Source organism: Lycorma delicatula, chromosome 1 (assembly GCF_047948215.1).
Source record: "Lycorma delicatula isolate Av1 chromosome 1, ASM4794821v1, whole genome shotgun sequence".
NCBI classification, from domain to species: Eukaryota; Metazoa; Arthropoda; class Insecta; order Hemiptera; family Fulgoridae; genus Lycorma; species Lycorma delicatula.
In genome coordinates this window covers 212,666,393-212,687,878 of record NC_134455.1, presented here as the reverse complement: position 1 = coordinate 212,687,878, position 21,486 = coordinate 212,666,393, and the positions used below count along the sequence as shown (strand labels likewise).

Sequence of the window (21,486 nt, the reverse complement as noted above, 5' to 3'; positions counted from 1 at the left end):
GATTACAGTTCGTCGATCTAAGTTCGATTAGCAGGTTGTGTACAATGGCTATAAAATGTTTAACATTTTAAAAGAAATTTGATTGGAATTTAGGAAAACTTATATAAGTTTTCCTAGTAGGTATATACCAACTATACAAAAGTCAGGTAGCGGAAATTAGAATAGAAGAGGAAGAAAAGCTGGCTCTGTGATTAAAAAATTTTAAGAAACGAGTGAGATAAAAAATCTGCATATAGTCTGTCCTCATGGATTTTCAACTTGTACATGGAACAAGTAAAACAGAAAGTGAAAGAAAATTTTAAAGCGGAGAAAAAGCTTAAGATTCAGCGCATCATTTTTTTGTAGAAACCAAAAACGAGTAACAAGAAATGTTGAGCAAAAATTTATCGCTAGGAGAAAAATTCAGTCGGAAAATAAGTAAGACTGAAATAAACATAATGCGATATGTGCATCGCATATTGCATAATGCAAAGTAGAATAATGAAAAATTAAATTTAGGATAGGAGAGCACAATGTACTAGAATTTGCAAAATTTTGTTAATTAAATAGTAAAATTTCAAAGGATGGGTAAAGTGAGATAGAAATTAAAAGCGGACTGGGATACGCAAGATGAGTACCCACGCAAAAAATCAGAAAGAAATTCTTGAAAGTGTTTGTGCGGATAGCAGCATATTATGATAGTGAAACATAGACGTTAGAAAAAATCTGAGGTGAAAACCACATGAGTTCCTTGTACGCCTATTAGATTACATATACGCATTTTTAAAAAATTAAAAGTACATAAAATTTATTTCATTAATAACTTTTGATATTTTTTTCATATTTACTTACTTGTACTAAGTAAAGGAAGTATTGTGATCGCGAAAATTTCGGTTTTCAGATTTCAACGGAAATATCCATTTTGACCATCCCTGAATACATTTTGACTAGTTTCGGCGTGATGTCTGTACGTACATATGTATCTCGCATAATTCAAAAACGATTAGCCGTAGGATGTTGAAATTTTGAATTTAGGACTGTTGTGACATCCAGCTGTGCACCTCCCCTTCCCAATCGACTGAAACAAAAGTGTCCAAAAAAGTCCAAAATCCAAAAGAATTTGGATTTTGAACTTTTTTCTTAACTGCAGTAATAAGCCATCATCGAGAACTTTTCAACGATATATTAAAAGCGGTACTTATTTTTATTGGTTTCAGAATTACAGCCAAATAGAATTTTAATAAATGAAATATTTAGATCTTACAAGGGGAAGGCACTTCGATTCAAATCAGACATCACCTTTTTTTTTTATTTAAATATATTGATTTATTAATAATTATTAACCTCTGATTGGAAAAAAAGAAGATAAATAATAATTCAATAACAATAAAAAAAATATGAAAAAATATCAGAAGTTATTAATGAAATAGAATTTTTTTTACTTTCATTTAAAAAAAAATGTGCGTATGTAATTTAATAGGCGTACAAGGAAGTTATGTTGTGTCCGCATCAGATTTTTTTTGTTGTTATTATACCTGAAACCGAAATTTTTGGCGATCACATTACTTCCTTTACTTTGTACAAGGAAGTAAAAATAGACCGTTTTGATGTATGGTGTTACAAGAGGATGTTGAATATTAGTTGGTGATAAAATTTGAAATTATATGATGAATCCAATAGAAAAGAAATTTGTGGGAGAATTTTGTAAAATGACAAACTGTATTAGTGAGCCGCGTGTGTATTAAGATATACAGGGTAATTAATTTGGGGACAAAAGCTTAAAAAGGTATAAGTTAAAAACATAGAATAAAACAAAGATTAAAATATATAAAACAAATGTAGGATATGGTAAATATGTCGCGGAAAAAAAAATTAGAGTGCAGAACAGAAACAAATGGATATTATCATTAAACCACTCAGTTTATATTGGACTTTTTCCAGAAGGTATCAGAATGAAAGCTACAGAATAATTTTTTTCTTACTGTTAAGAAGACAGTATTATTTGAATTTATTCTTAATTCTTGAGAATTAGTCTCTTTATCAACTAATACTACCAATAATACTTTCAATTAGTATCACTATTCAAGTCTCGTTATCAACACCGGATTATGTATAATTAATTGGGATACATGTATACATCGTAATTAGCATTATACATAGCTATTTTATTCCATTTTTTTTTTTTTTTTAATGCGTTAATAAAATTCTTATCGTTTATAAATTTATTACACTATGTCATCAGAAACTCTTCTTCAGCTATCAGCCAAACGGTTTTTCCGTAAGATAATAATGTTTATATTAGAACATATAACATAAGATTTATGATAAATATTAATATTATTTCTTAACGATACAGATTTTATAGCTTTTTTTAGAATCCAATTTGAATTGAAATTTTATATTTCACAAAAAATGCATAGCCTGCAACCCCACGGTAACGAACGTGCTTTTCGTAAGAAAAATTTGAAACATTTTGGGTATACTGAGCGAACTAATAACACCAAGGCTGCATATTATAGAACAATATGTACCTTTGTGACAATTTTATATTTTGCATGAATAAAAGCGTCTCTTCTTTCATCAAGGAAATAAATAAATATTTTATTTTGGTCGGTTAATACATTAGAAATATCAAGTGAGGAATTAGTTGGCATCCTATTCTACCGATTAGAAGAGGGTGTCTCAAAGTTTGTTTGAAAAGACTGATGGAAATTACGTACGAAAACTTCGTACAGGGAAGTGTGGGATAAAAAAAACTTGCTATAATCCATCATAATACGTAAAATAATAAATATATTAAATAATTTAAATGAAATACGGAAATGTAATAAATAAATAAGGCCCTACAGAATAAAATAATATGGAAGACGTAAATTGAAATATAACACTTCTCCGTGAAAACGAGAATGCATAAATTGCAAAATGTTTTCATTTTTATTTATTTTAGAGGCGAACAACCGCATAGATTGTTTTTGACTGCGAAATACAAGCAAATTAATTAATACTTTTTAAAAAATTCTCGACAAAATAAAATTACATTTTGAAAAAAATTCTAAATATTCTTAACACAACTACTGAAATTAAATAAAAAGAAAAAAATTACAAATTAAAACCGCTACAAAACTATTACTTAAAATATTGAATGCTGATATTCATGAAGTTCTGGTTTTAAAAATTTACGGGTGTTGTAGTAGAGCGATATATAAAACGTTATACATTTTGTATATTAATCTGCAGAGTCCACCAAAACGAAGGCCATATTCAGGTTTTTCTTTAGTGTCGCGTTCTCTCTGTTCAGGGACTAGCTGTATAATGAACAATACTGCTCTCAAAGGAAACCACAACGGTTAATGCCGGTCGTACCCTAGATGTTTTAATCCTCACAACTACAAAAAAAAATACAAGTATTCTCAAATAATAGTACTACGTTTGATGAAGTTTATTGTTGAGTGAACTTATATACCGAAAGTATACGTTCAATTTAACTACAGTATTTTTAAATACGACTGTACAAGTACTGAGAAGAATGACGGCACCTGAAAAGTTCACATTTATCCACCAAATAATTTATTGAACCGAGTTGTACAGAAATCTGTATAATGTAAGAACGTGATTGCCGTTGCAGAAAGCAGAGATATAAATTTTCCAGAACGCAAACAATAGTGAAGCGAGAAGAAATTTTAGTTAAAGGTACTAGGATAATAAAACGAGTTTATTTTTATTATTTAACACATTGTTATAATATACTTCAACAAGTTGATCGCTTAAAGTATATCTGTGAGGTGCGTTCGATTTATGTTGTTCTAGTAGTAGTGATATACATCGGCTTATCATCAACCTACTGAAAGTAACGTCATTTTCAGAAAAAAAAGTATTTAGTGACAACGGCAAAAACGAAATCATATTAGTTCAAGACAAATCATATCAGTTCAGATAAACCACATTAGTTCAGAGTAGCGGTTTACTAGTAAACGTGATCCACCATTTTCAAAATATTTGTATTATTCATTTGTTTAACAGAACCGACTTAATTTATACATTTCTTAATTTTAAAATTATATTCAAAATCGAGTTTTTCTTCAGACCTTGAGCCTTCAATTAGATTCAAGTTTTTGAAAATCGGCTGAAACACCAGGATTGTTTATGTCACTGAAGAAACACGGCATCCTCTTCAATATTTCCGAACCACCGTCAATATTGCTCACGATTGTAAGCATCGATTTCTAGTCTTTAATAAATTTTATTAAATACAAGAAGATCAACGCAAAAAATATCGCTCTGTCAATGTTCGGTTATTTCAAAATCTAATTCACGAATAAAAAACAATAAATAAAATTGGACAACGCGTTTTAAGGGCAGACAATCAGAATAATTAGAATCTAAAATTTTTGGCGAAATTAGAAAACAAATATTGTCATGGGAATAAAAATTTATTTACATCATAATATTTTTATCTTGAAATATACGACTGCTGTTGCACAGTAGTTTACAACGATGTTCATTCTGTCAATCTTTAGTAATAATCCGATTTGTACCGTTCAGTGTCAAACAACTGAGTTGTAGGTTGCTATGCAGTATGATTCTTCTGATTAACTAAAGATTGATTGTTGACTAGATTTTAAGAATTTTTTCATAAATAAATACTGTACTCTCTTTAAAAAACTAGTAAAACTCACTGCACAGAATATCGTCGGTTAAAAATATTTCTTCAGAAATACGGCTACATTTGAAAACTTAACAAAAAATAAGTAACTTAACCGGATAACGAAAATAAGTTTGTTTTCTTATATTGAAAGTTGCACTCTGAATTTTCAGTGTTATCAAGGTTATTAGAAAAAAATAGTTATAACAAACTAGTTTTAAACATTTCGTTTTACCTATTTTAATTACTTTATTTAATTCTATTTCTAAATCAATTATTCTCAATTTAAACCTGTTTACAGATGGAAAAGAAGTCCTTGTTTTATTTAATGAAGTTATTTTGACGTATTAATCTATTAAATTAAAACAAATTAAACTGATTAAACCGTAGTAATGGATAGTTTGTTTGTTTTGCAAACAGACAAACCGATCAATGAATTTATGACGGAGATACGTGTGCTATAAAAAGAAACGAAGGTGGTCTATACTCCCATGTTTACTAAGTACTCAGTCTGCTTACAAAATTCAACCGAACTACAGAAACGACCTAAAATATCGAATATTCTTCGTTCACTCTTTGAAAATATCCATCATAAAATTTCTAAGGAAATTGATAATTCACTGTACAGCTAAAATTATGTTTTTAAGAAAATAAATTCGATATTTTTACTATATTTCATCCATAACATGTATATACAAGTTACAGCAAAAACGGTGCTTCGAATGCGAATTTTAGATGTCAGTCCGGTATAAAATTCTATATTTATTAATCCAATAATTAATTATTGAATAACAGAAATATACATTTTACATTTTACACTTTATAATGCCCGGATTAGTAATAATTATACTTACAACCAAAAATTATCGTATTTTTATCAGGATTAACTTTTTCGTAAGTCTCCAAATAACATTTAACGGTTAGACTAAGTTGAAATTTTACTTAAAAAAAGGAAGTCCAATTTTTTTTAAGTTTACTTAAAAAACATTGCAGTTTTAGTTGGTTTTAAACTAAAATTAAAGAATAAAGTACACCATTATAATGATAGGCTCCCTGAAGTTCCGTTTCCTTTTGATGAATTATATCAAATAGTCGTTCACTTGACAGATTAATAGTAATTTTAAAACTGCAGAACAGGAAATTAGGATAAATATAAAATATTTTCTTTGTTATTACATTCTTTATTTACAATAGGTTATTGTGATCACATTTTTAGAGATAACAGATGCCACTTTCTAGCCACAAATTTAACCTAGGATCGGTTAGATAAAGAACTAGCAAACTGATCACTATAAAACCTTAACAGCCGTTGTCTAGTTATTATTGTTTTATGTTTTATTGTTAGAATAAATAATTTTGATGTATATGAACCAAAAGAAAGAACGTAAACACATAGGACTGATTTTTAAGCAGAAGCATGTACTACAAGGTAACACAAGAGTTATTATTACATTTAAATGACAACTGATATCTAAAGGTTTTAGTGAAGTAAAAACGTGTACGGCATGTTCTTCATATTACAAGACGAGCGTAAGTCTTACTTAAAACATAACATTTTAAAAATGGTGTGCAACTATTTCTCAAAAATATAAAACCTAATAAACTGAAATTTCCCATAATTATCTAGCATAACATGTAGTTGTACATATTCACATTAAAAAAAAAAATCAATAAATAAGTAAGTAATGTTCTGTTTACATACAGTTAAATGTAGTACATACATTAATGTAGTTGCTAGATGGTTAATGGCGAATCTGGTGTTTAAAAACCACTGCCAACCCGATTCTCATATATTAAGATCGGCCAATTATTTTTTTAATAAAAAAGCTCTTTGTAACTTTTTATGTGATTCTGATTTTATGATTTTTTATTAAAAAAACAGATCTCCTAAATGGGATGAATTTAAATATATATTTATACATATTACAGATAAATAAACTTGGTAGTACTAAATACATTTCCTCAAGAGTCTCATAAGAGGTAAATCAAATTTAGTGGGTTGTAGAAATCTCCTTTTTTTTAACCTTCTAGACTACCGTTAGGTATACTTAGAATTGTAGAAATCTTTTTAGATTTAAATGCGTTACCATTATAAAAAATACTCACATATTTTTGTTTTGAAATTTGTAATCAACTGTTTACGCTGGACAGATACCTATTTCATATTTTACTGTTCTTCGGTATGATGGAAGTGATGTACACACTTTATGGTAAATCTTGAAAATTTCTGGCCGAAATTGTAATATATAAACGACAAATGGTTTGAAGAGATACATTTAGACGAAAACAACTGTTTTGTATCTGAAAATGACAGCTTTTCAGGGTGTTTTACATAACTAAGAATGCAGTAATTGTATTGTAGAAAGAAAAGTTATGTAAAAAGATTTCAATTGTTGGGCCTAAGGTAAGTTCAAGAATGTCCCCCATACTCTGCTCTTGACCAGTGCGAAATTTTCGGAGTTTTTACCGCTTGACTTTATTGAAATCGCTTGACTTTGTTGGGGTAACAAAATAGATAAACCAAAATATAAGCTGCATTATTATTATTATCTTAATTTTCATTCAGCCTACTACAACTAGTGTCTGAGAATAAAACAGTTTTGACTGTTAATGGTAGTGCCTGCTTTTTTATTCACCTGACCCTGTACTGTGTATAACGTAGCCTTTTAAGTCATAAATTATTTCAGTGTTCGCATGCAGTATCTGATAATGATTTCCCCCCTCCCCCAGTCTAAAGCAAGCAGAAACACACACGAGGGAAAAAAATAACATGCTCCAAGAGACGTTGCAGAGGAAGGTGACATTGCTTTAATGGTGAGGCTTTTTAGAAAAGAGTAGCCATCACTTAAATTTAGAAGAAGGAGAGATTTTCTCCTGGGCATAAGTTTTTACCTAAAAGACTGCCTGCAGAGATTGTCTCAAATTGAAGAATTAAAATTACCTTTGCCAATAACCTTTTAAAATGGAAATTGGCATAACGGTTAAGTATCACCATGGCATGGTGAGTTCCTACTTGGTTGACTGTCAGGTGCATGATATATATGCTATTATGGTAACTGATAACTTCTGCGGTGCAATCAGATTTAAAGGATGTAATAAGCTTGGTGGCAAATTGGAACATGTGGCTATGCAGATCCGAGTTATAAAGCTGGTTTTGAACAAGTATTTTGACCAATGAAATCTAGTTTGAATCATGAAGATGGAGTTAAGTGACCCTCCTTTGTAATAATTGCATCTGCACTGGTGAGAAAGACTATACCTCTACTGCACGTTGGAGCAACAGAATTAAAATGGATGATACACAGAACAGCCTCCATAAAACTTGATCAACAGACCTCAATGTAAAACAGAAGGTTATCCCATAGAAAGCACTAGATCTGGAAGAGAAAGGCTCCAGATTTCCCAGTTATGGATCTGTCACTTTCAGGAGCGATGCCAATGCTTACACCCTCCCACAATACAGCTCCATCACAGAATTCTCAATACATCCGTTCTCATTCTAACAGTGAATATTTCAGCTAACTGGGGCTTAATTACAAAAGTCTATCTTGGTGAAGTAATCATCCAGGCGGGGTCCCTAGCCACCCAGGTTACTATTCTATTCTATGTATACATCTGTAACAGCATCAGACCCCCTTGGCCATCCTCTGTAAGAATCAGGAAGTCAGCAATTATTTCCATTCCCTTTCAGTTTTCTGATTAATTTGCAGATCAAAACCAGGATTGATCCGATTCTCACAAACTCTGTAACTACTCTTGTACATTCAGCTTCGTCAATTCACTAAAAAATAGTTTTCAATTAAAAACTATTTTAGTTATTTTATAAAACTTTTTCTACCAGCACAGGTATTAATGTCATATGCTAATTTTTCTTGAATTTTGGCACTTCATAAGTTATATTTAAACAATGTTCTTCTATGGGCTTCTACAAACCTACATGTCCCTTCTTTTGTTAAAATAATTATGAGTGCCTAAATTTTGTTTAACCAGGGATCACTCCCGTGTCTGATAATCACGTGGTTACTCGCGCGTTAGATTTTATCTAACATTGGTGTATACCTGAATAAAATTAGATTTTTTCTCAAAACACAATTTATAATGGCAACAAATTTTTTATTGCTTTAAAAAATGATAAATTGGCTACATCTTACAGTACTTATATTTATAAATATAAATGAAATAGTACACTAAAAAATTTTCTAAATTTGAAACTTTAAAGAACATTTCAAAATAACGTAATTTTGTTTTTACAATCTTGAAAATAAAATGATTACTAACATTTTATGGCATCTAAAAACTATAACTATAATAAAATATATAATTATTGTATATTTAAATATTTAGTTTATTGATTGAATCAATATTGCAACATATTATGAATTTAGCATTTCGTCGATAGTGGCATATTCGCTTACTGAATAACCTTCTTCACGTTTTTGAACAAACTGTTCAAAAAGCTGCCTATTTGGGGCTAAGTTATCAGTAAGTTTTCTAGCAGCTCTGGTATTTTTTTCAGCAAACCGTATAGCATGAACCAATGTTTGAAAAAATTGTCTCTTTGACAGTACAACCGAGAAATTTCTGGACATGTTCCATCGTTGCTCCATAACTCGTCAACATTTAGATGACTAGGTTTTTAACACCCACTAAATAAAAAACGTTCAAGAAAACCTTCAAGTTATATCGGTTTACGGTACATTCCTGATGCCACGTGTACATGAGTGGCTCATTAGCAACAACTCCTGATTCGTACAGCGAACTGTATCTTTAATTATATCATCTGGAAAATAAAAACTCCAGCAATCCATAATTGTATCTTTCCCTTTAGTTACACTTTTTATGCCTGGCATCTAGTAATTATATTTTCTGTAGCGGTTCGGATAGGTCGTGACGGTGCTGGATTGTGCGCATACCAATTACTTATGCCATTCTTACTATAGTAGATCGGACCGAAGGCGCCACTAATCGTTCTTGATTTGAGCGTGTACCTGCTGTTTGTTGATGTGACAAGACGTTGCCAAGCTGCAGATCATTTTCTTCATCTGACTGTTCTGAATCTGTGATTTCTTCCTGATGTTCGGGCTCGGCATCCGTGTCAGTAAAAATTCTGCTTGTAACTCAATAGCAACTTCTACTTCGTCATCAGTCTCAACTTGTGTGGACTCGTCCTCTTCCAACCATGCCGGAATACGAAAGCCATTATCCTATTCAATTATTCTTACGTGAAAACCAAACCAGCATATTCAAAAATACTCAATAAAATAAAATGACTAAAAAATAAATATAAAATAAATAAATATAGATAAAAAATTAATTTAAATAAATAATCAATAAAACTATGTCACAAATTGTAAAAGTCATCAGAAAACTTGTACGTAATCACTCGTGCGTTAGATATTTTCTAACAACCAGACTGACGCGATCACTCGCGCGTTAGATTCCAACAAACAGGCCATGCACACCCCACAGTTAATTATTGCTTTGTAAATAAATAATGAAGGAAACATTTTTAATTGTAGAAGTATAAAAGAATGTCTAAAGTCTCATATTTCCTTATTACTTCCATATATCTAATGGCTTTGTAGCCCAAAAACTCTTTTCTGAGAGTTAATGATTCCCAAGTCAGTACTGGCATTTTATATCAGAAATTATCAACCTGTAATAGATTTTTCTCATCAATTTATCATTATAAAATCTACATATTAATCTTGCAGTAAAGAAATTTGAGCTTATTTTGTTAGCAAAATAATTTACATTGCCATTCCAAAAGAACTATAATTAGTGATTTCATCATTGATATATTTTACTGATAATGCTAGACCCAAAATTAAATATGTCGTATTCCAGCTAATAAATTGACAAGTTGGTAGTGATAATTTCTAACTATTCTTTTTGTCTCTGAAGCTGGCGGTCCAAGAGCTCCAGATTCGGGTCGCTAAAACATGAGGCCTGGATCAGCACGGGCTGCAGCACGAGTGTGCGGCTGCCTTACAGGAGTTGGAATGGCGCATGGAGCACAAGGAGGAGGTGGAATTGATGGCGGAACAATCCGGCCGGGCTCTCAAGACTGGCTGCGATAAGGTCCTACGGCGGCTCGGCCAATGGACGGACTCTTAGGTAGTGGCCAGTCCGCTGATCGGAGAGTGCCTGGAGCCGTCATGACCGCTGCTTCCGGAGAGCCGTTGTTAAACGCAGGCGGAAACCCGGGAAAAAGGGGTGGTCCTCTGACGTTAGCGTGCTGCGCGCAAGAGCTAGGTCCGCTAGGAGAAGATACCAGCGTCGCCCCCTAACGGGGATTATCGTTGATCACGTGCTCGCTGAGGGGCTGCGGATCTACCGGCGCGCCCGTAATGAGTATGTTCATGCCATCAACGAAGCCAAACTCAAGTTTTGACAAGACTCCATGCGTGAGTTGCAGCGCAATCCCTGACAGCCCGCGAAGTCATGTTACCGGCCAAATCCATTGCATGTGCTGTCCAGTGTTCGATGCGGGTTTGGTGGTCGAGACCACACTTTAACATCAGTGGCGACTTACCAGGCGTACCTGGATACTCTGATTTCAGATGCTCCGGAGGGTTAAGCAGAAGTCGGCGTTAGGGCGGGTGAGACACCATTCTCTGGCGTACGGGCTGTGGAACCCGTAGATATGGCCTAAACTGGGGTTGCTTTCCGACTTGTTGAAAGGTGGCTTTGGTGAGGGTGCTCTTAAAATCAGGAAAGGATCCTAGTGAGGTCTACAGTTTTCGACCCATCAGCCTCTTGCCGATAATCGGCAAGTTGCTTGAAAGGCTGGTTGTGAAACGGCTCTGGGAATGCATCAATGTGAACTCATTTCTAATTCGAGGCTTCATGAAAGGGGTTGGCACCGAGGATTGCATCTTAAATGCTCTTGCCGAGGTGGAAAGCGTCGACTGTAAATATGTTTTGGCAATTTTTATTGACATAGAGGCAGCATTTACTTCCTTGTGTTGGAGTTCTGTCCTCTATGAGTTGGAACGCCGCAATGTTCCCGTAGCCCTCCAGGCCGTAGTGCGTGACTATTTGTCGGATCGCACGGCTTTGTTTAGGGATCCGCACCTAGTTGTGGAGAAATCCGACAACAGGGGAAGCCAGCAGGTCCATTGATGTGGAACCTGGTGTTCGACGGATTTTTGGGACTGACATTCCCGGAAGGGGTCACGGCCCAGGCTTTTGCTTATGACTGTCTCCTGTTAGTTTGTGGTAATTCACGACCGCAAATAGAAGATCGAGCTCAGGCGGCTTTGTCAACCGCAGAGGGCTGGATGGACATTCAAAATTTAAGAATTTCTTTGCCCAAGACGACGTTTATGGTTCTCAAGGGTGCAGACAAATTATCATACAGTCGTAACCCCCGTATTACATATAAAGGCTGTGTAATCAGTCGAGTTCGAGTTCATAAGTACCTAGGTGTTTTGTTTGATGAGAAGTTGCTGTTTACCAACCACATTAGGCAAGTAGCGGAGGACGCCGTCTCTGTGATGCACAAACTTAGGAGGATTGCTTGAAAGGATTACGGACTGTCGGGCCGTCATTTGTACAAGGTGTACCGAGGTGTATTCGAAAGTATGACCTCTTACGCTGCGTCCGTTTGGGCGCATAGGTTGGATAGAAATCGAGCGCTTATTCAAAATTTAAGGAGTGCCTAGCGCAGAGCCTTAATTGTATGTATTGGTGTTTTCAAAACAACCTCCTACGAGGCTACTACTGTATTGGGAAAGGTTCTCCCAATCGATTTGTGGCCATATGAAAATTACAAAGAGGCAGGGAGGCCGAGGTATTTGTGATGAGGTTTTGAGCCAGGCCAGTATCGGAGCGGAACGGTGATCTCAATGCACCGGTTCTAAATTTCGAACAGTTACGCATCTCCCGCCTTCGGAGGAGGCTTTACAGTCTCGCGATGGAATCATGGGAGCAATAATGGTACGCCACGACTAAGGGAAGGTCCTTTTATAGATTTTTACAAGATCTGGGGGGATGGTATGCCTCTCCTTCGTTTTTAAGGGCATCGGGAGCCCGAGTACTCTCCAAACATGTCAATTTAAACTAATATTTGTTTCGGTTCCACCTGGCAGCTGATGAGCTGTGCCGTCTGCAGGGGAGGTCCAGTCAAATGAGCATATGATGTTTGACTGCCCTGCTCTTGGGGGGGCCAGAGACCGAGCCATCCTGGAACTAAGAGGTCAAGGGGAAAATTGGCCGCTCATAAACGACGAATCAGTGTGGCGAGAGCAGCATTGTCAGACCGTGTGGGAGTTCCTCGATGAGATTGCGTTGTTCAACTGACATCGGTAGATTAGTTAAGGGTTTTAAAGTATAATGACTCCTATCGTGCTGCTGTGGAAAGCTAATCCAGAGATAATGGCTGGCCACCTTCCAGATAAAGTTCCAAGCGCTTTAAATGGAGGACAGGTGGCATTCAGGACAGGTGGACAGGTGGCGCTGGCATTCAGTGACCGAGGTGTGACAGGAAATTACTGTCTTTTTAATATAATAACAAGGGCTGCGCCTCCCCAGTTTAGTTTTATTTTATGACAAGTGAGCGGTTGGGACATGTAAGCAGGTGGTCTATGGCACCTCACTTAGTCCCCTCACGCTGTTAGGTAAGCTCACTAGGAACTATTAGATTATTGGTCGCTAAATTGTTTTTGAGGCACAGTAGCCATTTATGGCACAGACATTTGGTCATATGTTCTAGGGCGACCAAATGAGGTGGTGGCGGGACAAATGCCAGTTAACCAAATATCTCCAAATAATTGTTTTTACCAATACATCATGTTTAACCTCCCTAGGTACATGTTATACCTATTATTCTCAATTTCTGTTGAAGTGGTTAACATTCACACAGTCATAATCTTTACGTAAATCCAAATAAATTGTTCAGCCTTTTCTTCTGAAAAAGTTATTTTTTTTATCGTTGTATCATTCATCTTTCCTACATAAGTTACAAACACTGGCAGCTCACATATAGGCTCTGTGGAACTGCAGCACCCCCTATTTCCACTTGATATTATGAATAACATTTAATATAAAGAGTCCTTTTTTCTTTAATTCTTTCTTTATACTTGTACAATATGTAATCTTTAAGCTTAAAGTCAGTAGCCATCCCCCAGTTTATGAAAAAGATACAAAAAATTTTGTATGGAACTGTGCGCTCCACAGTGTGGTGTGGTGTCTGGCTGTTGTGCACATAGGAATCTGCACACGAGGCTGCAAGGGAGAGAGAGAGAGAGCACTGTCAGTCCTGCGGTGTCGAATCTGGCTTGCTGGTGGAAGGTAGTTTTTTATACTCTGCGTGTATATGGAATCTTCCTTATTCGTTCCCTTTTCTAGTTTAGTCAGTGGAAGGAATATGAAAGTGGTTTAGTTGTTTTTTCAGTAGTGATCAAAAGATTTGATCAGAAAGCAAGGGCTCTTTGATTGCCAAATCTGTCCAAAAATACGCTGGAAGGATGAAAGAGAACGTAATTAGTAAAAACTAAGTATGTATTTGTTTCTGTGTACATAGAAATTTAAATTAAACACCAGAATTAGCATTACTGTTTCCTTACTATTACTTTCTCCATTATGCAGACTTAAGGTTTGATGAAGCTTTTAGATCTTTTGCAGTTCATTTTATTCCTTTTCATAATTTTTTTTTTGTAATATGTTTGTTTATCCAATGTGGTCATTGTTTATTTTTATCAAATGTACTTTTCCCTTATGTAATCTAAGTCTAAATACATCTTTGAATATCCATTTTTTGGTGGGTTTTTAGATTTATGCTACTTTTCTTACAGGACAAGTTATATTAAATTTAAATGTAAATAAATTATAAGATGTTATATATCAAATTACTTATTTTCTTTGAGTTTCTAAGCAATGTACCATTTCAAATTTATTTTTACTGTTTTTGACTCCTGGAATGCAGCTCTCAAATTATGATTATTTTTTTAGCCACTGTTTCTTCAGTACTGAGAATTTTTACTTGGTACTCATGATCTGATCTTGTTGTCAGTTAATTTTTTTAACAGAAAACTTCACTGTCAGTTAAATTTTTTAAAATAAATATTATCTATTGTTGTACTAGGTAAATTTGTTATTGTAATTGTGAAAAATAATTTGAAGGTTGTACATGCTTACTGTAATCTGTAATTGCTTACATATTTCAATACTTTAACAAATTCTTCATCAAAATCCCACAAAATTGCTGTTTTCTTATATCTTTCAGTCATCTTATCTAGACACTAGCAAAGGTTTCCTACAAATCTTCCCTAGTTCTTGTTTGCAGAATTTTATATCTCTAACAATACTCTTAATTCCAGAATGTTTAATCTCCACTTCAGATGCAGAATTACTCACATAAATCTGTATAATATGTAATACAAATAAATATGTCTCCACTTAATGTGAATCTCAACATTCTTCATGTTACAACCCATGTTCTATGAAAATGAATATGTTGAATAAGGTTATCATTAGTATATTTATTATCATAATATAATTATTTATAATATATTTATTATCATTAAAACATATTCATTAAAATCTGTTTATTTGAAATATATTTTAATGCAATAGTATATTTTTTACAATAATTTTTGTAAAAGTTTTCTCTCTGGCCTTTTCAGACTTTGGATATTTTGTCCAAATTTCATATTCCTTTACCTCACATCAGTAACTACTGATGTTAATTGAGTTCGTGGAACATGCCAATTGTATATTGTTTTTCATAAATTCATTTTTTATTAAGTTTTCTTTAAACAAACCAAGTTTACTGAAATTTTTTAGAGATTTTTTGATGTTGTTTACTAAATTATTTTATCAGTGAACTTACTGCATATTATAATTTTTCCTCCATATTATAATGTCCTCCATTATTGAAGTGAATACCGAAATCTTTATTATACTATTTTAGATGCTATTAATGTTGTGTATGAATTTATTTATTTTAATTTTATTTATCTCTGTCTTATTAACTAGGATTGTATTAATATTTAAATTAGCTTTTTGGTGATTGTTAATAAATCATTCAATATACTACTAATATGAGTCAGATGAATAAAAATCATATCGTTTATATTGCTGATCTTCTTATACTATTAGAGAATCATCTATGTAAAATTTTTTATTTGATTGTAACAGATTCTACAGTTTATAAGGACATAAGTTTAAAAATAACTGAAACTTCACAACAGTTATTAAAAAGTTTATTAACCAAATCATTACATCTGTATCCATGTATGTCAGCAAGAAGCAGTACCTTGCTCTTTTTATTTTAATTTCTTGAATCTTTGGTCACAATTTTTCAAAATTTCACTATAATTTCTGATAGAACTGCTTTTATGTTTTTGTTTAGAGTAATATTACTTGTCTTTGCTAATGGAATAAATTCATTTTTTTATTTTCTTCTCTTTCATATCATTTCTAGGCATTTTAATTTCAGTAGACAAAGCCTTTACTTTGAAATTTAAATTTATAATTTTTGTTCAAGGTCTTCTTTTAGCAGATTTAGCAGTAATTTGGGAGGCAATATTTACTGTTTCAATGTAGCTTTTTTTCTTCTTTGTTTATTTGTTGATTCTATTTTATTTTTAGATCATCATGATTTTATAACTTTTGACTACTATCTTACAATCTCTACTATCTACTATATTATCACCAGAGAAGTATGTGTTTAGAACCAAGTACTATAATTGTGTTTTAGTATACCATTTTGTTTGATGTCAATATTCCAAAGAGAAATTACGTTTTATTTATATGCCGCCTACAATTCACATGATATACATAGTTTAGTGCATGTGAAGAAGTAGAAATCTTTTGTGCTACAGAACCAAAATGTCAGAGAAAGTGCGAGAACTTCCGTTGGCGTATGAGGTCCTGAAATTGATGTCAGAAAGGGGGCTATTAAAGACAATAAATTGTGGAGACTAACTAATGTATCACCAGAAGTAAGTGATTTGTAATAGGGTGTTTCTAGGTCAAAAGTCAAATAGGATCTTCGATCCAATGGTGGTTCATTACTTTAAATGCAGCACCATGGTCATTCGTCTGTCTATTGTCATTCAAGCAAAGAAATAGATAAAAGACAGATTAGCATTCAGCATTCAAATATAACCTTGATGTGTTTCTTCCAAGGCCGTGAACGATACAGGAAAGGAAGCTGACAACATTACACAGGAAAAGTAGACTCAAAGGTAACGATCACCTAAACTTTCTTCACATTGAGCTATCACAACTTAATGAGTACGTCTCACCAATAACACAGAAATTGATGTATTTCTAACAAGATGGAACATCGATTCATTATTTTTCGCTCTGATGTTCATCATCTCAATAGGAGATTCTCAAGCAATGGATCAGCAGAGATGAACACATGCATGGCCAGCCACCTCACCGAATAAGAATCCTCTCGATTCTTTTTTCTAGGGATGTGAAACCTTAGCATACACCAAAAAGTCGGAAAATATTAGTGAATCATTTTTCCTCCAAAGAAATAATAATTCCACAAGAATGTTTGAAAACTCATTCTCATCTGTAATTTGCTGAGCTGAAATTTGAATTGATACTGTGGGTTAACAGCTGGAACAATTGTTAAAAATTTGTGAAGAAAATGAAAAAAGTTTGAAGTAGTAATCAGTTAATTTATGAAATAATAATGTTATTTTTTTTTTGTGAAATTATTTTTATAAATTACGAAATCAGTAACTAATTTTGCAAGAACTACTGTATTCACCATAATTTTATAGTATTGCTTTTATTGAAAATACAATTTAATAATTTTTTTTGGGGTATTAAACAAAAAATACTTTCACGTGTAATCGGAGAATTTCGCCAGTATAGTTTTGATAGAATACTACCATCACATATTACTTTGGACAACCTAAAGTGAATTCTGGGACATTTTATTTATATCACCTTTTTTCGCAAAATTAAAAAAATTAAATTTATTTACCGTTAACTATTTTATAACTTTATACATTTTTTCAGGTTAATCACGAGGGTTTTCGTGATTAAACTCTATTTAATGTACTCACATCAAAAATAAAATACCTAATTCCTTTAAATAAAAAGAAATTAAAGATTAAAATAATTTAAAAAATTATTTAAGAAACGAGTTTTTTTGTAATTTTGAACAGCAATTAAAAATATATATATAATGATAGCATTAATTATGAAAGATTACAAATCTTATAATAATTATTAGAATGATTCATTCCCTTTCGAAAAATTATCTTATAAATAATAATAATAATGATGTATGCTAATAATGATACTATTATAAATAGTTATTTATTTCTAATGTGTTAATTCGATAAAGAAACCTATTATCAACAAAAATTTAATATTTAAATATTATTAAAATTATTTCGATTTTAAATGAAGCTATTCATAATTTATTCTCAATATTAATATATTTTAGATGAATTTTTACTCATTTCAAAAAAGAAGTTGTCAAAAATGTGAATCAATCGCAAATTCTTTGGGCCCAGCAATAATCTATACTTCCTTTCTTAGTCTTTGAGTTTACCGGCTACGTCATAACGTTATTCAAAATCGAGGGTAATAAGCCTTCATGAAAGAGGTTGTCACCAAGAACTGTTTTGTTATAGTATTGTCCGAGGCACAGAATACCGACTAACGATAAGTTTTGACAAATTGACATCGAAGCAGGTTTTTTCCTTGTATTCTAGAATTCTATTGTAAGGAAAATTTCTTGTTTCTGTACGGTTTTCGAAACTCTCCAAGCCTATCCGAGTTCATAGAGTTCAATATTGTTGCTCTAATGTTGTGTAAGATGATTTAACGGTGTTCCCGTTCCCAGATGGCGTCATCGTTTACGGTTTCGCAATAACTGCTTACTCTTAATGTGCGATTGCACTTGTCCGCCAGAGATCAGAATGCAGATGGCTGAGGTAGTTTCGGATTTCCGGATGGACCAGCAGAATTTAAATATATCCGTGCTGAAAACGAAATATTTGGTTCTGACAGGTAGGACAGGAATATTAAATTTAAATCAGAATTTCCACATTAAAACATAAATGTACGAGATACAACCATCCATAAGTACCTAGCACACTGATCGGCAGTAAATTACTTCTTATGTAACCGTGCCAAACAGATAGCGGCGGATGCTGACATGATATGAAAAGATTAAAAAGAATGGCTCGTCTTTGTACAGCCTGAGTTGATGTATAGTGAAGTTTTCGGGTCATACGTTGGACCAAAAAGGATTCCTTTACTAAAATTTCTAGGCGCTCAACCAGAGCCCTTATACTTTGTAATGATGTATTTAAGACGTACTCCTAAAACGATGAAATCGACCTAGTCACGGAAAAATTTACTTTAACGAATATAGTGGTGCATAAATATTAACTAGCATAATCAATCGTACCGCTGAAAGGTAGTTTAGATAGTTGCAACCAAACCGAGTAGTGTGCCGACTTCCGTGGTGCAAGTGGTAGCGTCTCGGCCTTTCATCCGGAGGTCCCGGATTCAAATCCCGGTCAGGCATGGCATCTTCACACGCCACAAATCATTTACCTCATCCTCTGAGGCAATAACTAACGGTGGTTCCAGAGGTAAAAAAAAAACCGGGTAGCGTAATCATATAACGAAGGAAGTTTATCCTAAGTTAATTTAGTTTAAATGTAACTTTATTCAGTTTTCTAACTGTGTTGCTGAGTTAGCGGTTTGTCTATTTTAATGATGTGAGAGTGGCGGAGACATACATGACTAGGAACTGATGGTAATATCCACCTTCTAATTGATATTACGCTAACTTTAGTCAGTAGGTTTAGTTTAGTTTCAAATATTAAAAAATGAAATGGTCAGTAACTGATATTATTCTAAAAGAGTTTTTAGTTTCAAACTACGGGTCTAAGAAAATTTGAACCATCATGAGATGAATCAGAACGGGGTGGCAGTTAGCCTCCTTCACAAAAAAGTTTATAATCGACTTCAAAATAAAAATGTTCGTTTTCATTTACTAGTTTTTTTCCAAAATTACCGTTAATTTTAACATAAAATTTCGGTTAGCTCAATCGATAGAACTACTTAAGTCCTAATACTCCTTCTATCAAAATTTCATCTTCCCTACACACTAGCGAGATCTATAAGAGAATCCAGTTATAAAAAATATTACTCCACTACTTGTCAATAAAGATTTTAGCTCGTTTGCACCATTAGAAAACTGAAATAACATCTTATCAGTGGCAATAGAAACTAATAATAATTAGAACAAAAGTTTGATAAGCAGTTTAAAAGAACATTGGTAATATATATCAAAACATTGCAAATTTCTTTATTTAGTATGTAAATAAATTGTCTTTATTTAATGAAAGTAAATTTTACTTACGATTCAAAAGAGACTAGAACAATTTTTAAAAGTTTTTGTCAGTTTGTCCGTTCATTTGTTCAAAAGCTCTTGATTAAATGAATTACTGAACAGATTTCAAGAAATCTAAAAAGTACCTTTGTCTCAACCTTATATTGACTACAAGGTTGTTTGATTGCGCGATATAGTGTCAAAAAAAATACTAATAATGAGTAATACCTTGTATTTCAAACAGTTTCTTACATCGCATTCTCAAGACATTAATTTATTGAAGAACAAACTTATTATTATATTTAATAATAATGAGTTCCCAAGCTTGATCAAAATCTGGTTTCAAGTTTATTTTAATTTTAATTATAACACGCAAAAAGAATAATTAAACGGTAGGAGGTATTTCCCCCACACTCAGTGGGGTATTCAGCCAATAAAATTACGATGACAAGCAAAGAGCGGTGAGTCTAGCCATTGAATATATTATTTATTCCAGTATTTATTTACTATATATCTATTATATATACAGTCATTATACAGAGTGAGCAACATAAAACCTAACCCATCACGTAACCACTGCAGAATCGGTAGGTTATGTTGAAATCAAATTTTATGAATGATACGGATAACTTAAATAAAAAAGCATAAAACGCAATTTAAATGTTACATTTACTTACCTTATTGTTACAAAAGATGTTCAAAATGACCACCCTGGCCAATGATGCACTTTTGTACTCCACTGATCATATTGAGGGTCGTCTGACGCAAAACGTTGTTGTCAATTGCGTTGATTTTGTCGTTGAATGCTCACCTTCAGTTCATCAATATTGGTATATGCATAAGCTATCTTCTTTAATTAGCCCCAAAGGAAAAAATCGCAAGTAGTCAACTCTGGGGAATGTGGAGGCCACCGTCCTCTGCTGACAGCTCGTTCATTTGTGAAAGCTGCATGAATGCGATTCATTTGATGTCTGACTCATTCTTCCGTCTTGTTGGAAGAAGCTGTATTCTTTTTTATTATTAGTTAATTGCGCATACAATTCTTCGAAAATTATGAGGTGAACAGTGAACAGTAAGGTATTGACGTCAAAATATATTGGTCCCGCCATAAGATTACCGGAAACGGCACACCAAACACCAATTTTCTCATCGTGAAGTGGATGCTCGAATATCTCGTTAGGATTCCTCGCCATCCAATACCTGGTGTTCTGCGAATTAACACGGCCGGATAAATGAAACCATGCCTCATTTGACATGAAATACGACATCGGGTCTATCTGTCCACCAACAATGTTTTTGAGAAGCCAGTTGCAATAAAGTCGTTTCGGTTTGTGTATCTCCAGTTGTAGCACAGTTGTAACGCGCCATGTTTTCAATTTTAATTCATGAAGAATTTTACGACAAGATGTGTATAAGACCAGATTTTTGGGATAACTTGCGCAGTGATTTTTTTGAACCAGCAGTAATTCTCCTTTCAATATCGGCAATTGCCTGTAGAGTCCTAACGGAAGATTGCCTATTTCGTTTTGCATTTGAAACT

The 21,486-nt window shown here is 33.3% G+C and overlaps 1 protein-coding gene across 3 annotated transcripts in view; it reads right to left on the bottom strand.

Annotated features, from left to right (window-relative positions):
- Fa2h (Fatty acid 2-hydroxylase) overlaps positions 1–21,486 on the bottom strand; it is a 159,452-nt gene that overhangs the window by 89,854 nt on the left and 48,112 nt on the right. The window contains exon 1 of one of the 3 annotated variants that reach the window (XM_075371634.1): positions 19,977–20,107. The exons of the other annotated variants lie outside the window; for them this stretch is intronic. The gene's annotated coding sequence lies outside the window, so the exon portion shown is untranslated. Of the gene's footprint in view, positions 1–19,976; positions 20,108–21,486 lie in introns of those variants that run through there. 3 annotated transcript variants of the gene reach the window in all.